The following is a 17,172-nucleotide window of genomic DNA, read 5'->3' on the forward strand; positions in this document are numbered from 1 at the left end:
GGTCTAGAACTCTTGGACTCAAGCAATCCTCTTGCTCAGCCTCCCAAAGTGCTGGGATTACAAGCATGAGCCACCATGCCTGGCCTGTATTTCTTTTTGTGACAAGCCTCTTAAGTTGCCCGGCATCCTTCTATTACCTTCTATCCCTTTGAAGAAGTCATTATGGCCAGCCCATAATCAAGAGAAGGTTGAATTAGACTCCACTTTTTGTGGGAGAAATGTCATTGAACTTGCAAATGTGTTTTAGAATCTTCACTCACCCAATCACTGTTCTGGAAATTTGAAAGAATCTGTGGTCAAAATTGGTAAAGTTGGGACTTGAATCCTTATTCTGAATGAGACAGGAACTGCTGCAGAGAAAAAAACCTATTATGTTGGTGGAAAAGTAATTGCGGTAATGACCTCGTGCTCTACCCGCTGCGGCCTCCCGAACTGCTGGGATTACAGGTGTGGGCCACCATGCTCAGCTTTTGCCATTACTTTTAAGGGCACAAGACACAATTACTTTTGCATCAACCTATAGAATATCATTGCCCCTTCTTACGTACAAGGATGAAAATGAGGGTTTGAAAGAGGGCCCCCTCTCACGGCAATGTAAAGCAAAGCATTACAAGTTCTCGAAAGGGTAGAATTTTGAGGTGCATTTCTGTTCTTTGAATGGGTGCAAGTGGGAATCTTGCAAAAGGGAGGAGGTAACAGATGATGTCAATATAGGCATGAGTTGATACAGGTTTTGCTTGTATTTCAAGCTCGTGCCTTCATTGTTTCTTCACTCTGTTCTGGCGTGTCCCCTCCGAGGCCAAGCTGGTTAGAAACCTGCCACTGATTCTCCAGTTGCTGTATTTAGACCTTACTTCCCTAGCTCCTCCCACAATTGTGTAAAGTATGACTTCTATAATAAATTTAATACACTTTTTATTCTATAATACTGGTAGCGCTTTTGTTATCTGATTGAATTCTGACTAAGAAGAAAACAGCATCCTATTATTTTATGAAAAAATTCTTATTTTTGGCATAATATAGCTTGAATAGTTGTTTGCTGTCTGAAATATGAGGCCTCAGCTAGGATGGCAGCTATAAGCCATGGGATGATTGAAAACTGTGTAATGGTGCTTCCAGAACACTTTGCAGTGACCTCTATTAAAATAACATCCAGCCGAGTGCCGTGGCTCACGCTTGTAATCCCAGCACTTAAGGCCCAGGTGGGCAGATCACCTGAGGTCAGAAGTTCAGGAACACACTGGTCAACCTGGTGAAACCCCGTGTCTACTAAAAATACAAAAATTAGCTGGGCGTGGTGGGCGCCTGTAATCCCAGCTACTTGGGAGGCTGAGACAAGAGAATCGCTTAAACATGGGAGGCAGAGGTTGCAGTGAGCCAAGAACGTGTCACTACACTCCAGCCTGGGCGAAAGAGCGAAATTCCATCTCAAAAAACCCTAAAATACAAAAAGCAAATAAAATAGCATCCAAAGATGAATAAAGTGTAGATTAATAATATGCAGTACAACATATGTTTCTCTTCTGCTAGACCAGGAGCTGGCAAACTTTTTCTAAAAGAGGCCCAATAGTGGACATTTTAGGATTTGAGAGTCTTTGTTGAGAAGACCCAAAGGTACCATTGTAGTTTGAAACAGCCATAGACAATGCCCGTGTCAATGAAAAGAGTCAAACTTTAAAATATTTGAAGAGATTTGCTCTGAGCTAAATATGACATAGACCCAGGAGATCCCGAGAACATGTACTCAAGGTGGCGGGCCTACTACTTGGTTTTATGTTTTAGAAGGACATAAGATATCAATCAATCAATACATATAGGATATATATTGGTTCAGTACGGAAACATGGGACATCTTGAAGGGAGAGGCTTCCAGGTCATAAGTGGAGTCAAATATTTTTCTTTTTTTTTTTTTGAGACAGAGTCTTGCTATGTCACCCAGGCTGGAGTGCAGTGGGGTGATCTTGGCTCACTGCAACCTCTGCCTCCCAGGTTTAAGTGATTCTCTTGTCTCAGCCTCCCAAGTAGCTGGGATTACAGGCACTTGCCACCACACCTGGCAAATTTTTGTATTTTTAATAGAGTTTCGCCATGTTGGCCAGGCTTATCTCAAGCTCCTAACCTTAAGTGATCTTCCTGCCTAGGCCTCCCAAAGTTCTGATATTACAGGCATGAGCCACCATGCCGGCCTCAAAGATTTTTTGATTGGCAATTGGTTGAAAGAGTTACTAGCTGAAGATCTGGAATCAATAGAAAGGAATGTCTGGGTTTAGATAAGGAGTTGTGGAGATCAAGGTTTTATTGTGCAGATGCAGCCTCCAGGTAGCAGGCTTTAGGGCTCTTATCAGACCTAAAAAGGTGCCAGACTCTTAGTTAATTCTCTTCTGGATCAGGGAAAAGACTTGGAAAGGGAAGGGGATTCTCTACAGAATGTTGATTTTCCCACAAAAGACAGTTTTAAGTGCCATTTCAAAGTATGTCTAGGAAATATATTTCAGGGCAAAATACTTCAATTTCTATCTGTCATTTGATGCTATACTAGAGTCAAGTTGGTGTCAAAATGCATGCTCTGAATGAAGAGACCCCCCCCAAACAGGCTTTGTGGGAGCAACACGGCTGTTTATTCACCTGGGTGCGGTATGCTGAGTCAGAAAGGAGAGTCGGGGAGGGCGAGGGCAGTGGGATAGGAGTTGGTTTTATAGGTTTGGGGTAGGCAGTGGAAAGTTACAGAACTTACAGCTTAGGGCATTTTTTTTTGCAAGCTGGGAGGGAGTCATAGGATGTGGAGTCTGGAGGTTGACCAAAGTTGGTTACAAAGTCCAATTTCCTTATCAATTGAGGCGAGAATAAGGAACAATGGAAGAATGTCTCAGTTAATTAGGCGCTGCAGGGGTTGATCATTCTTTCTCTTTTCATGGTCTTCCAGTTACTTCAGATTTTCTAATTCTGGGAGGCCATCCAGAGGTGTATGTGCGGGTCACGGGGGTCGCCATGGCATCCATGGCGCTGTGTCAGCCTAAAAGAACTTACAGTTGGAATTTTGTATCTTACTGCCACAAAGAGTCTCTTCTCTCTGTCTTAAAATCTCTGTTTCAATGTTAATGCTGGTCAGTTCTGTGTGAATTCCAAAGCGATAAGACCACCATAAGGCATATTCCATCCTCCACTTCCATCATGGCCCAAACTAGATTTTCAGGTTTACTTTGGAATACTGTTGGCTGGGGGTGGGGCATCCATTAGTCAATTGAAGTGCTTAGAATTTTATTTTTGGTTTATACCTGATTGAATGAATGAAGCTATATTCCAATGTAACTTTATTTACAAACACAGGCTATGGGCAGAATTGGGCTTGTGGGTGCTGGTTTGCTGACCAGTGCTCAGAGGCTAGCAGGTATTCTGTAAGTGTGGATCTGAGGGAGGAAAAATGCTGTGCAAGGAAACGACTTTCTGGAAGTGCAGAGAGGGTAAATAAAACAAGCAAGTGAGTGAAACAAATAAGAGCTGACCTGCTTAAAGTCTAATATTATGCAATAGGAAAGATGTCAGAGAAACAAGAGCAGGAAAGAGGAGAAAAGGTTAATATCTAAGAAACTGAGGTTTAAGTAAAATTGTTTGTGATTTTTTTTTTCCTGTGTGGTGGGAAATGTGTGTTGCAAAAGGTATGATTTGTTTTGTGATGGAGTGGTTCAGGCAGGCAAAGCCATGTCTTTACATTATTTTAAAAATAGTAAATCTGGCTCAGGCTTCACTTGCCAAGGCTGACAAGGTAGATATGGTTATTTGTGTGTTTCCACGGGCCAGGGAGGCAGGGGCTCCCTTTCATTTGCTAGTTTGGTTTGAGATCTCATGGTGTTGTAGGAGTTATTAAGAAATTATTTTAGGCAGATAGAGAGGAAAAGAGGTCCTTGGGAAGTTTTCATTTTTCAAAGGATCTTGAAAAAGTTTATTGTAAAGCCCCCACTCTTAGAGCCAGGCCAACAACCTTAAATATGCAAATACCAGCCAATAGAAACTGGGTCCACCCAAACATGGGGATTCTCACCCTTTTCATCTTGCCCTTGTCCCACATGTTCCTGGCAATATGGCTGCCCCCACATATCCCCACTGTGCAGAACATCATGGCACCTTGCATTTGCATATTAAAAGACTAGGGTGGGAGGGCCACCTTTTTCCTCAAGCTATGTGAATGACATGCCTAGTCAAACCAATCCCCTCAGCCCTATGCAAATCAGACAGATTCGCCCCCAGCCTCTGTAGACATACCTGGCTGGTATCTGTGGCAGGTGAGGTTCCCTCTCTTGGCTTTGGAGCCTCCCTTCCTCTGTCTCTGTATAGGGAAGTTTTTTCCTTTTCCCTTCCTTGTTGCCTATTAAACTCTCTGCTCCTTAAAACCACTCCTCATGTGTCCATGCTGTTTTATCTAATTGAATGTGTGAGACAAGAGCCCTGGTGCTCCTCCACTCATCAGAGCCGTATCAATGGCTTATGCAGCCCAGGAAAATGGCGAAGGTTTCTGGTACTCAATGCGAGATGGTCACTATGGTGTCAAGCTTAACTATGGGGTTGTTGCTAAGGCTTCTGAAGCCATGGCACTTGGGACACAGGCATTAGCCGCTTCTCCTGGGGGAAGAGGCACCAGGTCTCCCCTATCCCCCAACCCCAAACCTGAAGAATCTTACCTGAGCACCAAAGCACCTGGCCAGTCCTACCACTCTGGAACAACATGGCTAGTTGCAAAGTAGTTGTTCCTAGAATGTTTTGCCCAAACTCCTCTGTGCGGCCAGCTGAATCTGGCCCTATTTAGAAAGGACATACCTCCACTGAAGACCTGACCGCTGGGCAAGTCCTTCAGGACTCCAAGTCTGATTTGGGGATATAATCAGGGTGTTCTCCTGGCCCCACTGCTGTCAGCTTTCTTTCTTGGCCCTGGAACAAATGTCCTGAGGATGGGACAAATACCATTAATTCCTTCCTGATAGACAAGAAGAAATAGACACAAAAATATATCAGTAGATTTTCCTGCTATGGTAAATTCTCAATAAATCTTCATGCTACGTATGTAAATACCTTTTGCTATTAAAATAAACTTATTAGAGACCTGGGTGAGGTGGCTTATACCTGTAATCCCAGCGCTTTGGGAGCGTGAAGTGGGTGGATCACATGAGACCAGGAGTCTGAGACCAGCCTGGCCAACATGGTGAAACCCCATCTCTACTAAAAATACAAAATTTAGCCTGGCTTAGTGGTGCACATCTTTAATCCCAGCTACTTGGGAGGCTGAGGCATGAGGATCTCTTGAACCTGGGAGGCAGAGAGCCGAGATCATGCCACTGCACTCCAGCACTCCAGCCTGTGTGACAGAGAGAGACTTTGTCTCAAAAAACAAACAAACAAACAAAATCTCATTAAAAAAATTCTTCATGAGAATCAAGTGAGATTTTGTATGGGAAAAAGTTTGCTTTCTTTTACTTCCTCTTTATAGAGGATGGATGTGAAAAATACTGAATTTTCTTGATGGAGGGTGTTCACAGAAAAATGAGGAGAGAGCAAATGGATTTTTTAAAAAAAATTTGTTTCAGGATCAGAGTAGTTAAACAGGAAATACTGCTCTCTTGCAGATCTGTGAATTTGCTGACTTTTTTTTTTCTTTTGAACTTTGAAATATGGTTAGTTTCTTGAGCCCCTGAAAATGGGCCAGTTGTTTGTTTGTTTGTTTATTGAGACGGAGTCTTGCTCTGTCACCCAGGCTGGAGTGCAGTGGCATGATCTTGGCTCACTGCAACCTCCGTCTCCCGGGTTCAAGCAATTCTTCTGTCTCAGCCTCCCGATTAGCTGGGATTACAGGTGCATGCCACCATGCCCGGCTAATTTTTGTACTTTTAGTAGAGATGGGGTTTCACCATGTTGGCCAGGTTGGTCTTGAACTCCTTACCTCAAGATCTGCCCACCTCAGACTCCCAAAGTGCTGGGATTACAGGTGTGAGCCACTGTGCCTGGCCTGGACCAGCTATTTTTAAAGAAACAAGATAATGTTTCTAAGTTCTGATGATCTCCAAAAGCAGGGCAGAGAAGATTCAGGAGCTAGGCTGGAAGTGGTGGCTCATGCCTATAATCCCAACAATTTGGTAGGCTGAAGTGAGAGGATCGCTTGAGCCCAGAAGTTTGAGACCAGCCTGGGCAACATGATAAGACTTCGTCTCTATTAAAAATAAAAAATTAGCAAAGTGTGGTGGCACGCACCTGTGGTCCCAGCTACTTGGGAGGCTGAGGCAGGAGGATTGCTTGAGCTCAGGAGATTGAAGCTATAGTGAGCTGTGATTGTACTACTGCACTGTAGCCTGGGTAACGGAGGGGGTCCCTGTCTCAAAAAAAAAAAGCAAAAACAAAAACAAAATAAAAAACAAAAGCAGTTCCAGGAACTGCCAAGTTGACACCATAGATGTGTGTGTGATTCCTTGACTTGTCTTCTCCTTAAAATACAGTTCCTAAGGTACAGCCTAGAAGAGCCTGGAAGGTAGGGCCTAACAGAGTGGAGATTATATGACTGGATCAGACCCTTCCTACAATCTGCATGTTCAGCAAAGGTGGGGATGTAAAATAGGGTTGTGTTTAAGAACATAGGTGAAAGGGGAAGTTTCCTTCTAGAGCTTCCCTTTATTAATTGTGTGAAGTTTGTTCCAGGGACTCACAGTCCATAAGCTTCAGGTTCCTGTCTCTAAAATGGAGGTCATGACAGCATCCTACCTCCTATGATCGAGTGTAGACTGGAGCAGTGGTGAAGCATGGATGTGGAGTTAGACTGACTGAGTCCCACCCACTACTGGCCTTTTTTTTTTTTTTTTAAGGCAGAGTTTTGCTCTGTCACCCAGGCTGTAGTGCAATGGGTGATCTCGGCTCACTGCAACCTCTGCCTCCTGGGTTCAAGCCATTCTTCTGCCTCAGCCTCCTGAGTAGCTGGGACTACAGGCACGTGCCGCCACACCTGGCTAATTTTTTGTATTTTTAGTGGAGATGGGGTTTCACTGTGTTAGCCAGGATGGTCTTGATCTCCTGACCTCATGATCCTCCTGCCTTGACCTCTCAAAGTGTTGGGGATTATAGGCATGAGCCACTGTGCCTGGCCCCACTGCTGGCTTTATTGCCTATGAGCTCTGTGTGAGCTTGGTCAAGTTTTTTACCTCTGTAGGTCTTAGTTTTCCCACATGGCGAGTGGGGGAGATTATTAAATCAATTATTATAGCAGCACTAAGAGCTAGAACAACAGGATCTAGCTCTTAGTGTTGCTATAATAATTAATAACTTTTTTTTTTTTTTAGGTAGAGTCTTGCTATGTCACCCAGGCTGGAGTGCAGTGGCCTAATCTCGGTTCACTGCGACCTCTACCTCCTGGGTTCAAGCAATTCTTCTGCCTCAGCCTCCCCAGTAGCTGAGATTACAGGCGCCTGCCACCACACCTGGCTAATTTTTTTTTTTCTCATTTTTAGTAGAGACGGGGTTTTGCCATGTTGGCCAGGCTGGTCTCGAACTCCTGACTTCAAATGATCTGCCCACTTTGACCTCCCAAAGTGCTGGGATTATAGGCTTGAGCCACCAAGAGCCAGCCAATAATTGAATACATTAATAGAGATAAACGAGGACAGTGCCAGGGACCTAGTAGAGCTCAGTTAATGTTAGTTCTTTGTGCTGTTGTTAGAAGCAAAGAAGAAATTGGGGGAACCAGTGTCAAAAAGCCTTCCCAGCACCCTGGTGAATTGAAAGGAAATGCAAGGTACAAGGCGATCTTACAAGGTATGCATTCTTTGCCTGGAAAAGTCCCTTGAACAGACATCTATATTCCATTTATAGATGGATGCTCAGAATCTAATCATTAGAGAACAAATTCATCAGTTTAAGCAGTATGTCTGGCCGGGCATGGTGGCTCATGTCTGTAATCCCAGCACTTTGGGAGGCTGAGGTAGGTGGATCACAAGGTCAGGAGTTTGAGACCAGCCTGGCCAATATGGTGAAACCCTGTCTCTACTGAAAGTACAGAAGTTAGCCAAGCTCGATGGTAGGTGCCTGTAGGCCCAGCTACTCAGGAGGCTGAGGCAGAATTGCTTGAACCTGGAAGGCAGAGGTTGCCGTGAGCTGAGATTGCAGCATTGCACTCCAGCCTGGGTGACAGAGTGAGACTTTGTCTCAAAAAAAAAAAAAAAAAAAAAGATAGTATGTCTTAGTTATTTATTGCTACCTGAAAACTACCCCTCATATTTAGTGACTTAAAATAACAACCATTTGTTTTTCACAGTTCTTTGGAGTGACTGGGCAGTTCTGCTTCACATGGTGTTGGTGGGGACTGCGGTCATCTGTGGGGGCTCAATTGGGTGGGACATTCAAGAGGACTCACTCACAAGGCAGGCAGGCAGTGCTGACTGCTGGCTGGGAGCTCAGCTGGAGCTGCCAAACACGCACTTCTGTTCTCCTCTCCGTTCCCTCTCCATGTGGCTTTGGTTGCTCACAGCATGTGCCTGGGGTCCAAGGGGTAGCTAGCTGCCAGTTCTCTTAAAAGCTGGGCTCAAAAGTCCCAGAATGTCACTTCTGCTGCATTCTATTGTTCAAACCAGCCACAGGGCCAGCTCAAATGTAAAGAAAGGAAAAATAATCTCCATCTCTTGATGTGAGGAGCAGTATGTAAGGACAGGAACGGGCCGTCTTTGGAGACTAGCTACTTGTATTATTTATCTATTTAGCTACCTGTATTATTTATCTATTTAGCTACCTGTATTATTTTGCTGTGTAGTAAATTATCCCCAAATGTAGCCAATTAAAACAATAAAACAATGAACATTTATGATCTCACATGGTTTCTGAGGGTTAAGAATCTGGGAATGGTTAGCTGAGTGGTTCTGATTTCAGAGTCTCTTAGGATGTGGCAGTCAAGCTGTCAGCCAGTGCTGCAGTTTCTGAAGGAGCTGGGGTATCCGCCTCTAATCTCATTCATGAGGCTGTTGGCAGGAGCTTCAGCTGCTTGCCATGTGGTTCTCTCCATGGGGGCTGTTCATGACATGGCTCTCCCCAGTGGGAATGGTTACCTAAGAAAAGAGAAAGAGGGGAAGAGAGAGAGAGACAAAGAGAGCCCTCAACACAAAAGCCAAAATATTTTATGACCTCATCTTAGAAGTGATGTATTATCATTTCTGCTCTATGCTATGGTAATACAGATCAAACCAAGTTTAACGTGAGAGCGAAATGCAAAAGGGTATAGCTTGGGGGTCATTGGAAATCATTTTAGAGGCTACACAGTGGTGCTGTGCATAAGAAGCTTCCCAGGCTGGGCTTGGCGGCTCACTCCTGTAATCCCAGCACTCTGGGAGGCGGAGGTGGGAGGATCACGTGAGCTCAGGAGTTCAGGACCAGCCTGGTAAACATGGCAAAATCCTGTTCCTACAAAAATCAGCAGGGTGTAGTGGTGCATACCTTTAGTCCCAGCTACTGAGGGGGCTGAGGTCGGAGGATTGCCTGAGTCAAGGAGTCGAGGCAGTGAACCCTGAGCATACTTCAGCACTCCATTCTGGGTAACCGAGCAAGATCCTGTCTCAGAAAAAAAAAAAAAAAAAAAGCCTCCTAAGAGCTTGTTTAATATGCAGATTTATTGGCTGAGATTCCAGTGTGGACCACACTTCGGGAAACCTTGACCATACCCAGGCTTTAGTCTTTTTGACAGTCTTATGCCCAAAGAGCTGCTAATTGTTTGCTGTGAGCACACGTTTACTTCAGTGAGTAGAAATGGGTTTCTCTTCTACCTCCCAGTAGGTTTTGATGGCTACTAAGCATGAAGGCCCTCTGGACGGTTTGGAGCAGATGTAAATGACAGTATAGATTTTGGGTTTTGGGTTCTATATATATTTTTGATTTTTCCTAAACTGCAAATCCAAGCTATTGATTAGCTTACCTGTTCTCAAATGTAGGAGTCCATATCAGTGGCTACTACATGCAGATGCACATCATCATATGCATATGTATTCAATGACGTCACTGTCACTGGATTTCATGACCATCCCTAGTAAGACACTAAGTTCTTCCTGGTTTGACTCATCGCCATGAAAAATGCCTCTAAAATGTATTTTGATTCATCCCTCCCTTCTCACCCTCCCTCTTTCCTTATCTCCTTTCCTGCCCTCCTTCCCTTTTATCCAACAAAATACCTGTGTAGGATTCACCTTTTGGGGTATCTGCTTAACTCACAATGATTCTCTCTTCTTTTCTGCTCTGCTTCTCAGTGTTCCCCACTACTTGTGTTAGAACCACATATCCCTGGCCACCTGAACATAGCAAACGGGATCATGGTGGACACCTGACTCAAGCTGGGCAATTCAATTCCCACCCTGGAATTTGGAATTGAGACTGAAGGGGAGACAACAAGGGACTGGTCTTTTTGTATCACTGGACTTGTCCTCTGTAGGTGCAAAAATTGTGATGAAATGTAGTCTCTCCACCACCACCCCGTTCCTTTTGTTGTGTTGTCTGTAGTTTAAAGAATAAAGCAGATGTTAGGAAGAATTGGTTATGGAAGATGGGAGTGTGCTTTGAATCCCAGATGGTTTTCCATCTCTTTTATCAGACTTTCCCTGAAGTTTGGCTTGGAATCCATGAGATTCCCATGTAGGCTTGTAGTAATATGCCTCCCTCCCCATCTTTGAATTTAAATTCACTCCCATAGGTCTCTGTTATTTAACTACTAGTACAATTCATACATACAAGCACTGTGCTATATCTTGACCTGGTGAGTTTAGGCGCTGGAAGAGAAGACTCTTGTTAAAGCTGCATGTAGAATAGTTGCACACACACAGGGTGATGAGAGTGCTGAGCAGGGATTTCTTTCTTTTTTTTTGAGATGGAGTCTTGCTCTGTTGCTCAGGCTAGAGTGCAGTGGCGCGATCTCAGCTTACTGCAACCTCTGCCTCCCGGGTTCAAGCGATTCTCCTGCTTCAGCCTCCTGAGTAGCTGGGATTACAGGTGCCTGCCACCATGCCCAGCTAATTTTTGTATTTTAGTAGTAGGCTAATTTTGTATTTTAGGGAAGGGAAGAGGAAGGACGAGAAGGGAGAGATGAATCAAAATACATTTTAGGGGTATTTCTCATGGCGATGAGTTTCTCCATGTTGGTCAGGCTGGTCTCGAACTCCTGACCTCGTGATCCGCCTGCCTTGGCTTCCCAAAGTGTTGGGATTACAGGTGTGAGCAACCACACCCGGCCTGAGCAGGGATTTCTACTCCACCTGGGAGTGCTGGCAAAGGTTTTGCAGAGCAGGTGATATTTGAGCTGGGGTTTGAAAGCTTCTAGGAGTTTACTAGAGACAATAAGGATATATGTTGTAGCTAGGCTGGTGTGTAAAAGCACGAGAGAGAGATTAACCGTAAAACCAGAGATATAATTCGATATCAGAAAAGTCAAGCGTTTCTTATTCTATACTATTAATAATAGGGCATATTTTCAAAAGAGAAATGAAGATAATCTAAAAGCATAATTTGGAAACAATTGATCTGGAATACCTCCTCTTACAGATTCACTTGCTACATGCTGTGATAGCGCTGACCCTTGTAAATGCATTTGAAATTCAAATGACTCTTACATATACCATCCGTGAGATTTGGCGTATACTTTAGAGGAAGCTATTGGAAATGATCAATAATCTTTTATTCTGGTTACAGTATTTCTGTGGCATGTAAATGGCATTAAAAATACTTCCACCATCACATTTGATTCAGGCATATGTAAATCAGAAACAAAAGCAATTTGAATTTAACTTAATGGTAGTGGGAGATCCATTATTTACTGGTGTTTTTTTTTTTTTTTTTCTATACACAGTATAGTAAGGTAGATTTCTATATTATATTTTTTGCTTCATATTCTTTGTCTTTCACAGTCATGGTTTAATGTATTTCCTGGGATCCTGGCTCTCTCCTTTTCATTTTTTTCTCTTTTTTTGCTTTTTTCCCCCTTATATAGTCATGATTGTATTTGAAATTTAATTCTTTTCTTCTTGTGTTTGTTTTTCATGATGTAACTACACATCTCTCATTTTCTTTCATGTGGGCAAAGTTAACTGAATTATTCATAGATTTACAACCAGATTACTGGGTCACATGGACCCTCAGTTTTCCACCTTCTTCCTCCGTTTGCTGATCTTGTAATCTTTCCCTGCTCACTGACATATCCAATGGTAATTACCCAGGGATGAAAAGGAAAAAGAACTGGAACAGTTAAAAGTTGGTGATTTTTGAGCAAATTTGATGAAAGGTTAGTAGGAAAAGGATTTGAACTCCTGGCTGTAAGAAGAACTTTGATCATAGGTAGAATTAATTTATTTGGGAATACTGACCATCCTGGAATAGACCACTAGGTTGTGGAGGGAAAGGCTAACAGGATTCTAAAGACAAACCCAGTTTTGGGTAAAACGTTTTTTTTTTTTTTTTGTTTTTTTTTTTTTTTTTTTTTTTTTTTTTTTTTTTTTTTTTTTTTTTTTTTTTTTTTTGCCCATACCTAAAAGAGTTTGGGATCCTGGAGTTCTTTTCTGAAGTTTTAGCAAGCTGTAAGGAAGAAGTTTTCTTTCAAGAAGATGGGTCTGGCTGAGTGTGGTGGCGCATGTCTGCAGTCCCAGGTATGTGGGAGGCTGAGGGAGGAAGATTGCTTGAGCCTAGAATCTCAGGGCTGCAGTGAGCTATGATTGTGCCACTGCACTCCAGTCTGGGCAACAGAGTGAGACCCTGTCTCTAGATGAAAAAGAAGAAAAGAAGAGGAAAGAAGAAGAAGAAGAAGAAGAAAGAAGAAAGAAGGAAGAAGGAAGGAAGGAGAAGAAGAAGAAAGAGGAGGAGGAGGAGGAAGAAGAAAACAAAAACAGTCTAACAGAAAACCCTAGACCACACCTCATGGAATAGCTGGAATTCACTTAAGAGAGCAGGACAGCCAGAGCCTCCACTCTCCTTATTGAAAGTTGGAGGTAGGTAATATGACTCAGGTCATGGATGTATGTTTCCATGTTACCACACAGCTAGCCCTGTCACATATCTAGTGTTGGATATCTAGGTATGTAATAATAACAAAAGCAATACAAATAATAAAAACAATACTGGTGATTTATTATGCTAGACATTTTACTTATATTTTTATATATTGTTTTTGCAAAAAGGCTTATGAGATAGGGAAATTATCATCTCTAGTTTCTATATAGGAAACCTGAGTCAGAGAGATTAATGTGCCCAGATTACCTAGTGATTAATGGGCAGAAGGCCAACTCTGGCCTTTGCTTTTAACCACTGTATTATACTTTTGTTGGGGTTCAGAAAGTGCTACTTCAAACTATGGACCTTTGGCATGCTGAGCACTTTAAATTAAAGGATTACAAATAAAAATCTCCTGGAGCAGTGCACCATTCCTGGAGGTACTGCAGCACCAAGTCAACGTGTGGAGTGGTCGGAGCAAGCTCCTATTCTATCTCCCTGCTCCAAAAATCCATTTAATCTATTGCCCTTGGATAGAGGACATACTGGGTATTAAACTGATAAGAAGAGATACTACACTTGATCTTAGCCAAAAGGTTGAGAAGTGATAAATTAAAGGATGCCAGAAGACCTCAGAAGCAACCTCAGAGCCAAGGTCTCTTAGATCTTCTGCCTTGCTGTCTCTTACCCCTCATTCTCTCTTGAAGCAAGTGATAGAAACCAGAATTCCTCTTCCCCAAGGTGGGTCATAGAAACTGGATCTTTTTTCCAAAGCCAGTCTAAAAACTAGAATAATTGCTTTAAACTTTCTTTACCGCTCTGGCTAGGAACTGGCTTTAAAGAAATTCTTTGGCTTATCCTTGGCAATATTAGGTCAGAAGACTGTCGTTCTGGAGGGGTCCTGCCCCATCCATACCTGAGAGGAAGAAATGCTACAACAGAGAGGGCAAGAAGAATCTGCATAGGCCTTGCTGGGCTTCCCCATGCAGTCTATTAGCATTAGGTCATACTCTTCAGTCCAATCATATTTCTACACGGCTGTCCATTTTTCATCCAATCTAAGCATAAAAATGGACAGCTGGCCAGGTGTGGTGGCTCACGCCTATAATCCTAGCACTTTGGGAGGCCAAGGTGGGCGGATGACCTGAGGTCAGGAGTTCAAGACCAGCCTGGCCAGCATGGTGAAACCCCATCTCTACAAAAAATACAAAAATTAGCCAGGCGTGGTGGCATGTGCCTGTAGTCCCAGCTACTTGGGAGACTGAGGCAGGAGAATTGCTTGAATCCAGAAGGTGGAGATTGCAGTGAGCCGAGATCACAACACTGCACTGCAGCCTGGGCAACAAGAGTGAAACTCCATTAAACAAACAAACAATGGACAATTTTCCCTAAATCTTTGGGTCTTCATTCTGAACATAAAATTTTTCAGTCACATAAAACTTTGATTAAATACATTTGTTATGCTTTTCTCCTGTTAACCTGTTATGAGAGTATCAGCTGGGACCCTTATGATGGAGGAGGAAAAATACCACATCTTTCTCTCCTTACGCTTTTTTCCCAACACTCAATTGCCTAGTCTTTCTTTTTTTGAAACAAGACTCGTGATTGTTCTGACACCCTCCTTCTGTTTGAGAAGATCAAATAAGATTGCGAAGGGGAAAATGTCTTGAAGACTATAAATACAAGCAGTTATTAAGATGGACATGCTAGAAGAAAGAGAGCAACAGAGAAGACTCCCTGGAGTGAGAATTAGACTTTGACCTTCAACAAAAGGGCTGCCCTGCATGTGCTGACAGCCCGAGCTGGGAACCTGGGTCCTTCTTCCACAGCTGTCAGAATGGCAGGGGCAGGGGACAGGCGCCAGGCCTGGGCATCCAGGCGTGAGTGGTAAGGCACTCTTCACTAGACTCTGGGCAGATTCGCTCAGAGCTTGACCTTTTGAATGTAAAACACTTGTCAGGTTGCCAAGTGCCAGCCAGCCAGGGAACGGATTCAGCCAGGAGAAGAATATTTCTGTGGCTTTCTCAGGGATGCTGGCTCTCTGACTGTGGCCTACAGGGTCTCTTTTGGAGAGAAATGGCTTCTACCAAACTCAGGGTATACCTGTAAACTGGAAACTCTCCACTATCTGGTTGGTGTTTCTCTCTCTCTCTCTCTCTGTATGTATGTGCCTATATATACACATACATATTGCATGTATATAGTATACATATATTACATGATATATATGTGTACATACATATATATTACATGTGTATAATATACATACATGTACATTACCTAGATGATAGATACATGCATATATCCATACACATATATATTACATGAATGTAGGTATGTGTATATATACAGATATATATACACACACACATATAACTATCTGTCTGTCTGTCTGTCTATCTATCTATCTATCTATCTATTTTTTTTTGAGACTGAGTTTCGCTCTTGTTACCCTGGCTGGAGTCAATGGCGCGGGGTCTCGGCTCACTGCAGCCTCCGCCTCTTGGGTTCAGGCAATTCTCCTGCCTCAGCCTCCTGAGTAGCTGGGATTACAGGCACGCGCCACCATGCCCAGCTAATTTTTTGTATTTTTAGTAGAGTTGGGGTTTCACCGTGTTGATCAGGATGGTCTCGATCTCTTGACCTCATGATCCACCTGCCTCGGCCTCCCAAAGTGCTGGGATTACAGGCGTGAACCACCGCACCCGGCTCTCTATCTCTATATATTTTTAAAGAGGCAGGGTCTCGCTCTGTCACCCAGGCTGCAGGACAGTGGCACGATCCTAGCTCACTGCAGCCTTAAGCTCATGGGCTCAAGCGATCCTCCTGCCTTAGCTTCCCAAAGCACTGGGATGTGCACCACTGCACCCAGACTCTCAATTTTTAAACCTTGTCTCCATTTTGTAAATGTGTTGCTTTCTATAATTTGTATTATAAGAGATAGTTATATATGTTTTTCATTGGCTAACTATAAAATTTTGTGGTTTATCTGAATAAGTATTCTCCAATTATATTCCTTACCTTCCCCTCCCCCCAGCCCCAATTCTAGAAAAATTTCTCTGGGTAGGACTGGGGGCAAGGAATGCTTGTTCTCTTGGGAGTCATTGATATAAATAGTATGCTTATAGAAGTGTCTTAGCTGATGCATTTGAACAAGAGATTTGGACAGGAGAGTTCTGTGAAAAATAAAATAGTGGACTGTTCTATAAACTTGTTATTTTTATTTTTCTGATATTTAGTAGAGACAAGGTCTCACTATGTTGCCCAGATTGGTCTTGAACTCCTGAGCTCAAGCAGTCTACCTGCATCCATCTCCCAAAGTGTTGGGATTACAGGCGTGAGCCACCGTCTCTGGCCTATAAACTTGTTATTAATGGAAAGTTTTCCTTTAGGAGTCAAACCACAGAGGCTAACGTAAGTTAGTCATTTTCGGTTATACATGTACAGCCACTGAATTATTACCTAGACTATGAACTCCTATCGTGGCTGCTGAAAGGTTTACAATTCAGTTGTAAAATGGCTATAAATGCCTACCATCTTGGATTATACTCCCTTGTGCCTCCTGATTTTGCTCTTCCTTCTATCAAGAGTTGAAGGTGGCCCACACCTGTAATCCTAGCACTCTGGGAGGCTGAGGCGGGCGGATCACTTGAGGTCAGGAGTTCAAGACCAGCCTCGACAACATGGTGAAACCCCATCCATCTCTACTAAAAATAGAAAAATTAGCCAGATGTGGTGATGCACGCCTGTAGTCCCAGCTACTCAGGAGGCTGAGGCACGAGAGTCGCTTGAACCTGGGAGGTGGAGGTTGCAGTGAGCTAAGATTTCACTGCTGTACTCCAGCCTGCGAGACAGAGCAAGACTGTTTCAAAAAAAATAAGAGAGATGAAGTTTGTTTATCTACTTCTTGAATCTTGAATCTGGGCTTGGGTATATGACCCGCTTTGGCCAAAGGAACATTAATGCGAGTGAAGCCATCCTAAGCTTTCCAGTCCCAGCCAATCTGTCGACTCACAGCACAGATTTGCTAAGCTGACCCAGACTAGAAGAACTGCCCAGCAGATCCATAGAATCAAGAGATACTGGCCGGGCTCACACCTGTAATCCCAGCACTTTGGGAGGCTGAGGCAGGTGGATCACTGGAGGTCATGAGTTCGAGACCAGGTTGGCCAACATAGTGAAACCCTGTCTCTA

General features: G+C 43.4%; 1 non-coding gene and 1 pseudogene across 1 annotated transcript; both read right to left on the bottom strand.

Annotated features, from left to right (window-relative positions):
- Window positions 1-17,172, bottom strand: part of LOC108285136 — an 83,664-nt pseudogene that overhangs the window by 23,818 nt on the left and 42,674 nt on the right.
- LOC119467453 lies at window positions 13,397-13,587 on the bottom strand. The gene has a single exon (XR_005195994.1). It is a non-coding gene; the product is annotated as a U2 spliceosomal RNA (small nuclear RNA).

Source organism: Cebus imitator, unplaced genomic scaffold (genome assembly GCF_001604975.1).
Source record: "Cebus imitator isolate Cc_AM_T3 unplaced genomic scaffold, Cebus_imitator-1.0 Scaffold291, whole genome shotgun sequence".
Classification (NCBI taxonomy): domain Eukaryota; kingdom Metazoa; phylum Chordata; class Mammalia; order Primates; family Cebidae; genus Cebus; species Cebus imitator.